The sequence below is a fragment of the Onychomys torridus genome, chromosome 1 (genome assembly GCF_903995425.1).
Source record: "Onychomys torridus chromosome 1, mOncTor1.1, whole genome shotgun sequence".
In the NCBI taxonomy this organism is placed as follows: domain Eukaryota; kingdom Metazoa; phylum Chordata; class Mammalia; order Rodentia; family Cricetidae; genus Onychomys; species Onychomys torridus.
Genome location: NC_050443.1, coordinates 169,580,155 through 169,588,434, shown reverse-complemented (window position 1 = coordinate 169,588,434; position 8,280 = coordinate 169,580,155). Strand labels below are relative to the sequence as shown.

Below are 8,280 nucleotides of genomic sequence, written 5' to 3'. Positions count from 1 at the left end.
CTCTAGAGCATTTAAAAAATATGCAAACACACAGAAACATAATGTCTCTGCACAGAGGAAGGTCAGTGTATGGGTGCCTCTTTCTTCAGATGTTTTGCTTACTATCTTCAAGAAGCAAGAACATCTGTGTGGTGTTTAATTAAGAAAAGTAATTTGGAGAGCTAGACAAGAGAATGAGACAGCAGAATAAAAGTTTGTTTGCTTCCAATGCATTTGTATTATGAAACAGCCACAGAACTTGGCCCACTGTACACTGTAAAAAGGCCAAACCAGTTGTTAGCAATTACAACATCTTACTGAGAATCTAATAATCACTCCTTTAACTGTATTGCTGTGGAATGTTCTGTATGTCAAATGTGTTGCTCTGATTGGTTAGTAAATAAAACACTGATTGGCCAGTAGCCAGGCAGGAAGTATAGGCGGGACAAGGAGAGAGGAGAATTCTGGGAGGTGGAAGGCTGGGGAGAGACCTGCCAGCTGCTGCCAGGACAAGCGAGATGTAAGGTACCAGTAAGCCACGAGCCATGTGGCAGCTTATCGATTAATAGAAATGGGTTAATTTAAGATAGAAGTAGATAAGAAGAAGCCTGCCATGGCCATACAGTTTATTAGTAATATAAGCATCTGAGTGATTATCTATACGTGGGTTGTGGGACTGCAGGGGCTTGGCAGGAGATGGAGAGAAAAACTCCAGCTACAATGTATACTTTCACTTAAAATGGATAGTATTTCTCTTTTTAAATTGGATTTAATCCCTAATCCATTGGAATGAGCCCCTAGATGACATGACTCAAGTGGCCAAAAACATGACAGTACATAGGTCATAGGCCTTGCAGGAATACCTACTACTATTGTTTTGCTAAAGGAATATAACAATACAATGATTCCTAATGACATATTACTATACACATAGATGAGCACCTCACATGACCCCCAAATGAAAACCTTTTTATCAAATCAGGTGGTAAACTCAGAGACCCACAACTGGATGAGGTGCAGATAGTGAGCGACTTTAGAACACTCAACTGTGAATGGGAGATCTTTATCAAACTGCACTCACAAAGGTTCAGGAATCTACATGGAAGAAGGGGTGGGAAGATTGTAAGAGCCAGAGGTGTGGAACGACTCCAAGGAAACAACGCGACACTACAGGGCTGATACACACGTGAGCTCACAGAGATTGGGACAAAGCACACAGGCCTGCACATGTTCAAAGCAAACTCCTAGCACTGAGAAGGGAAAACAGATATACATTCCCTGGTAAACAAGAAGGTATTTGTAATTTATACCTGCTGGGAAAGGAAATTATCAGTTTTCTTCAGTGGAACATAACTGGGTATTTTATCAACTACACTCAGGGCAGGCCACATGCTAAGGAGTAGTTGGCCAACACAAAATGGACTCCATGGCTTTTCCATGTTTTTTTATTTTGTTTTGTTACTTTTTTGTCTTGTTGAGTTTTTGTTTACTTGTTTTGATTTTTGATATTTGTTGTTTCTTGAGAGAGAAGAGAGATTTAAAAAGTGAAATTAGGTGTGTAGGGGAGTGGGATTAATCTGAAAGGAGTTGGGGGAAGTTAAAGAATGAAATCGACATATATTGTATGAAAAAATTAAATAAATTTATAAAATATGACACCACATTAACTACAGAAAAACATGATTGTTTTTGTCATTGTATTTCTCAGAGTAGCTGGTGGTTTTAAACATTTTGGTAGCTTTTTCCTAGGAAGCACATTCTCTGAAGTATAAAAAAAACCTATCACTTAGTTTGTAATAACTTCTAGGAGAGACAAGACCAATAATTTAGATGTTCCCTTCTGCTTTACTGCCCACTTAAAATGTGTCCATTGACCCTACACAGTGTCCCTATGTAGTAAATTACCCGTTTTCTTTTCTGTGGATCTTAGTAATTCTCTATGGAGTAATTTCTATAACTCCAACCATATATTTAAGGTCTAATGGCTCTATTTTATTTCCTATAAGCTCCAAAATTATCCCCTTCATCCAGAATTCTGCCTCTGCGCCTCTAGCTTGCTCTCACATCCGGCAACACCCATGGCCTCAGTATTCTACCTCTCTTTCTTGCTTCTGTTTTCCTCCACTTTTGCCTCAGGAATGATGTGCACAGCCTGAACACAGAGAAGACAAAAAGGATATATTTTCATTGGTGGATTGTCCAGGCTTCTCTTCAACCACTACATAAATATATGTGGGAAGAGGCCACAGGTGAATTTGTGTATGCTAGAGCCTGAGATGACAATAAATAAATAAATCTTGCAAGTTCTTTTTTTAAAAACCAGTTCTAAAGTACTAATCATAATTATAAAAGCAATCATTTATTAGAATAAGAAATTAGGAGACATTTTCTTTGATGGAAGTTCACTATGGCCTTTTGCTAGGAAGTGAAATATAATATGATAAAGAACATGTTATTCACTAGTAATTTTCTTAGGGCTGGAAAGATGGCTCAGCGGGGTAAGAGCACCTGATGCTCTTCCAGAGGTCCAGGACTCAATTTCCAACATCCATGTGAGGCTGCTCACAACCATCTATAATTCCAGTTCCAGGGAACCCAGCACCTCTAGTGTCCACAGGCACATGCACTCGCAGGCAAATACTTATGTGAAGACACATAAATAAACTCCTATATGTATTTTAAAATAAAAATAAATTTAATAAAATAATTTTCTTAGACAGCAAGACCTGAACCACAAAGTCAAATTTCCAAATATAGTGACTGTAAGAAATTCTTATGGTTGACAAGAAATAAGACCCTAAAGAGAATTGGCAGGAATGAAAGACCATGCTAGAATATGTTCCTGTGCCCTTTGGATTCATGATATAATCACTAGGAATTATTTTCAGTGCTAAGACTGGGACCAAGGGCATGATGAATGCTCACAAGCACTCTGCTCTAAACTATATCATCTACAAAAACATGTGACTTTGACTTCACTATTAGAATAAGTATGAGGAAGTCTTGATTGAAACAAAGCAATAAAGGAGGAGAAAACAGGTATGCATTGCCTCAATGCAGAAGGTATTGATCATTATGTTTCATTTTATGTATGGAAAGACAAAACAAAAGTCTACAAATGTATGTTTTGTTACCCAGAATAGATGATATTCATCCTGGAGTACAAACTTTTGACTCCACATCTTGAAGTCTGTAAATCATTCACATCACTGACTAGCTGAGCTAATCATCTTTCTTTTCATAAATGAAGGGAATGTCCATATGTATTGTAATATCTGAACCTTGAAATCCACCAATTCTCTGTATTCAGAGCCAGCAGAAGATTCCAGCCACACTCAGTGTCTTACTGCACATAAGGAGGTTGAGGTAAAGATTGCTACCTGTCCTCTGTATTCAACCACCTTGGGGTCACAACTATGACTTTATCAAGTATAAAATTGACTGGCACTCTAAAATAGTGATAAAATCCTTCTCAGTAAGGTTATGTATTTATTTTTAAACAAAATTTATTATTTGGTTGTTTTTCTGGGTGTTACAATTCCTTTCTTTCATGAACACATAAAATTGTTAGACATTTTTTGTTTCTTCTTTTGCATCATTTACCTTGATGGTACCTTGTAAGTGATTAAACTCAGATGTTCTTATCCTCTCAATGTGTCACATACTCAGATCTCAGATGAGTATTCTGGCAAAGTTGGAGACTCTGCACAGATAACAGCTATGTCTGCCAGATATCCTGGGTTACAGAAATCCAGGTCAAAATTTATGGAAACATGGTGTGCAGGAAATGGCAGTCTGACAGCTTCTACATATAATATGAGGTGATTTGGTCATCACAAATTGACATGCTTATTTCTTTCTTTCTGTATACTAAACACTCAATATCTACAATGACTTTAAGTGTGCAAAGTTGAGTTCATAAGCACATAGAAACTAACATCTCACCACAGTCTTTGTCTGACGCTTTAGAGTCCAGACATAAATAAAGAAATTGAGATTATCAGGTTCAATGGAGTCAAACAACCCCCATTAGATAACCTAGGTACAAGTCTGCTTAGCTTCTGAGATTGTGAGATTTGACCCATTCATATGATGTTATACATATCTTTAATATTTATGAAGCTCTTTTTCCCCACACTAACTGATAGATTTGTAGCAACTCATTTAATGAAGATTAGGAAAATAATATCCTCTGCTTGCTTTCTCCATAATTTGTATCTTTACAACTGTGCACAGAACATGAGCCTTTATCCTAAAACATTGTTTTAATGGCTAAGTAGGTAAATAATTGATTCCATTTCTTTTTCAACTTTGTATATGTTGGAATGCACAAGCAATGTGTGTGTGTGTGTCTGTGTGTGTGTGTGTGTGTGTGTGAGAGAGAGAGAGAGAGAGAGAGAGAGAGAGAGAGAGAGATGTTCACAAATCTTTTGTTCTGAGCTCACTGTTTTCTGATAATAACTCTGCAAGTGGATATTATAAACCACCAGCTTGCATTTCCAGTTTTCTGCATCTAATCCCCCTAGGCAAGTTGAGTAAGGAATAATTTCTGTCTTCTAATTTAACATGAGTAAAGATCATATGCACCAAACCATTTGCCACTATGTAAGATGTGTTTCATTTGTCCAGCTTCCTACAAGCATTTTCTCACACTTGACTCCAAAGATTTTAGCATCCTTTTATGCTGTCCACTTCTGGTACCTATTTCTATGTGGACTAATTATACTTCAACAAATTGTGTACTAACATAACCCACAATTTTCATAACTTGTAATATATACTCATTGTTTTGTATTGTGATTCTGCATATAGGATCAAGTTTGATTTAACAATACAAATTCACATTTAGGGTGCAGATTTACAGTATGACTCTTTCATATATACTGAGGTTCAGACATGGGGAGCAGTAGCTACCTATAGCATGAGCTTCTAGTTGCACATTATTGAAACATAAATCAACCATCTTTTGATTATCATATAACCTTCTGCTAAAGTCAAAACAATAGTGTACATCTATCCTAAGGCCATGATAAGCAGTACCAGTGTTATTATTATTTTTTTTTGCTATGGGTAATTGAAAAGTGAGGGCCAATAATTTAATCTACCAATATATGATGAACAAGTAAAAACAATAAATTAGTGTTGAACAACTACTGTTAATGTAAACAGAGAGCATGTGGTCCTTTCTACAGTGTAACTAAGTATGAGATAGGAAACACCACAGGGCATAGAATTATCACATATTCCACAAATGAAGGAGGCACAGGCACCTTTTCAGATTCCTAATACTTTTAATATTTTCTGTTCTTCCTTAAGACTCAATCTGTCTACCACTGTTTTCATACCTTCCTTTATCCTTTACATGTGTTTCAATCATATTCTGCAAACAATGAAAGGAGGTTTCCCATTATTTAAAAATTCATATTACCAATAAACATATAAGGATGTTGCTATGGTCAAAGACCTTTATTAGATCATAACTGGATTCAATACCAACAAAGGAGAAAGTCTGAAATAGTTTCCCTTGGGAGCAGTAGCCATAGTGAACCATCTATGCTTTCAGCAAATTAGCAAGCATTCCCAATGCCAATGGAAACCACCCCAAAGTGGGCAGATCACTCTGCATCCTCCAATACTTCATACACAACTCAACATGCATATGCTTATCCTATAGAGTGTAGGGGTTACCAAAACACTCTTTGGGCATCTTCTTTTGGGATTTTCAGGAAGCATTTCAACTCTGTAATTATTGTCTTTTTTAATGTGTATGTGTGTGAACAAAAGTAGCAAGTCAAAGAACAAACAGGAGGCAAAACATGAAACTGTAGATGAGAATCTGCAGATAACAAGGAGCTGTGTACCCATTGCTTGAAAATGAAATTGTTTTTCTATGTGGGTATAGGAGTGGTAAACCAATCAACTAGGCCATCCTTTTCCTCTCAGCCTTTTGGCTAAGATCAAGTGTAGTATCTGTTCTTATTAGTTTAAACTTGACATTTTAATGTATATTGATCTTTATTTGTGTCTCGTCCACATACAACGTGAAATACTACTGCTGCTTCCCTCTCTAGAGACTTCTGACTTCTATGCTGTGTCTTTATAAAAAGAGGAATTCATGTGAATGAAGAAGACAATCTGAAGGATGTGGTGTTTTTCCTAATGTTATTCTGCAATGTGATGACAATAGAGAGATTAGATTCTATTCTAATGTGTATATCACTTTGCTAGCAAATCTACTGCCCACAGCAAAGACACAAGTCTCTCCTATACTTTTAACTAAAATTTCAATGAATAATAATATTATCTATAAATACTAATAATAAAATATGAAATGCACTATTTTCACAACCTATTCTTAGCTCTTGACTTAAGTGTTTATATGTTAAATCTGAAGTTTCACAGACAGGAGACATAAATACAAATAGCTATAGTAGATTTCACATTGTGCATTAAACTGATGCATAGAAACCAAACATCTCTAATCAATAATTTCTTTGTTTCTTTGAAGGATTCATCACAAGGTCCAATAAAAAAAGTTATGGGTCTATCCAGAACTCCCACAAAGCCCAGAGTCCAAAAACACTCAGCAGGGACCAACAGTGTGTCCCAGAAACAAATGTAACATAACACACAGTGCTGAATACAGCGGACAACGCTGAGCAACTTGTAGCACTGAGGCTTGACATTTTATTTTAAGCAGAATGAATGAAACAGAAAGAAAATCCCAGGAGAGATGATTTCCATGAAAGCACACATGAAGAGCTGGGTTTGAACATGTGTGACTCTGCAGAAAGGTGTTTATCTCTAGCACTGAAACACACGGTACAGGGAGAGTGTACATGCAAGTAATTAGTTGCATGGGTGGGAATGAAGGCATGTGACTTAGAAGCAGAGAGAGTTTATTTGCAAACTTGTGACATCTTTAGGAGCAATAGTTTTTGTCATGTACTAAGATGACAGACAATAACTAAATAGGTTGTTTTGATGATAATGAAAATGGCCACAAGAAGCATCAAAATCCCAACGCGTTGGAGTAAGACAGGAAAGGAATTAGATGGAGTTTCGACACAAGGAGAGCACAGGAGTTGAGAAGTATAGGAAGATTCACATGGGAAGTAGGCTAGTATCAGCTCACAAGGTCTCAAGGTCCAGGCTCAGCTCTACATTTTCTCTTGGTAGTGTTTTTAAAGAGTCTTTCCTTTATTTACATTGTTGTGGTGTCATTGTTTTCCCCTGAAATTTAATATGTAGTCAGTACTTTCCTAAACATTTGGTTTCCATATTCCTGAGCCAGAGTATAGAAAATGATCTTCAGAAATCCAAGCTTACTACAGCAATTGCTCATGTTTCTCTTTACAAAATTTTCAAGCACTTGATTTTCCTAGAGATAACTATAAAATTCTATTTAACACCTTATATTTTTAAATACCCATGCTTTTTTACTCCAGTAATATGAATAAGTGATCTTCCCAGATTTAATTATATTGTTTCCATCCTACATTGGTCCTTAAAATTCTGGATTTAAAATATGCCAGCTTCCTATATTCATATATTTGAATCGTTCAACTTCTGAATGGTAAGAAGTTTTGCCTCTCTCTCAGGAAATTTTATTAGTCTTCTAATCCCGTCTGTATTTCTACACAAATTTGATTAGCTCTGTTAACTATATTACAGTTAATGTTGTCCTTTCTATTCTTTAAATTGTTGCTGTCTTTTAACCCACACTGTCCAAATTAGCAACTGCAATTCTGCTGCTACCAGCAGTGGTCAAGCTTCAAGAGCAGCGCCATGGGGGAATTCTGCTCCCTCAGACAGCAACCCTTTCAAAGCTACAAAGGAAACTTAACTAAATCTCTGTCCCTCTAAAGAACTCAGATTCAAAAGTTGAGGTGGAATTCTGCTCCTCTGAGAGGCTGAATAGCAAGTAGCTCACCCCTTTCCTTACTTACATCTTCCAAAAGGCCCTTGTGCTTCCCCTTGCCCCTACTTAAAAACTTTTCTCCACCTGGTTCCTCCCTTTCACTTCCTGTCAGCTAGTTGCTGACTCAGCCTCCTGACCTCAGGGGAATTTATTTAATCAAACACATCTTTGCATCATTAATCAAATGTTCCAGAGCATAAACAAAAGTAACACATCTTAAAGTAATATTCTACAACAAATTAGCTATATTATAATTAGTCCAATAACTCTGAACCATTCTAAGAACTTCAGTTTTTCAAGATACAATTATTATTATCTTTACTTAGTAGTGTATCCAGATTTCTATAGGTAAATATTTTAAAAGCAGAATATCTTGTAGA

At 36.5% G+C, this 8,280-nt stretch overlaps 1 pseudogene; it reads left to right on the top strand.

Moving 5' to 3' along the window:
* Positions 1-5,910: 5,910 nt before the first annotated feature.
* On the top strand, positions 5,911-6,018 carry LOC118576980 (annotated as a pseudogene).
* The last annotated feature ends 2,262 nt before the right edge of the window (positions 6,019-8,280 follow it).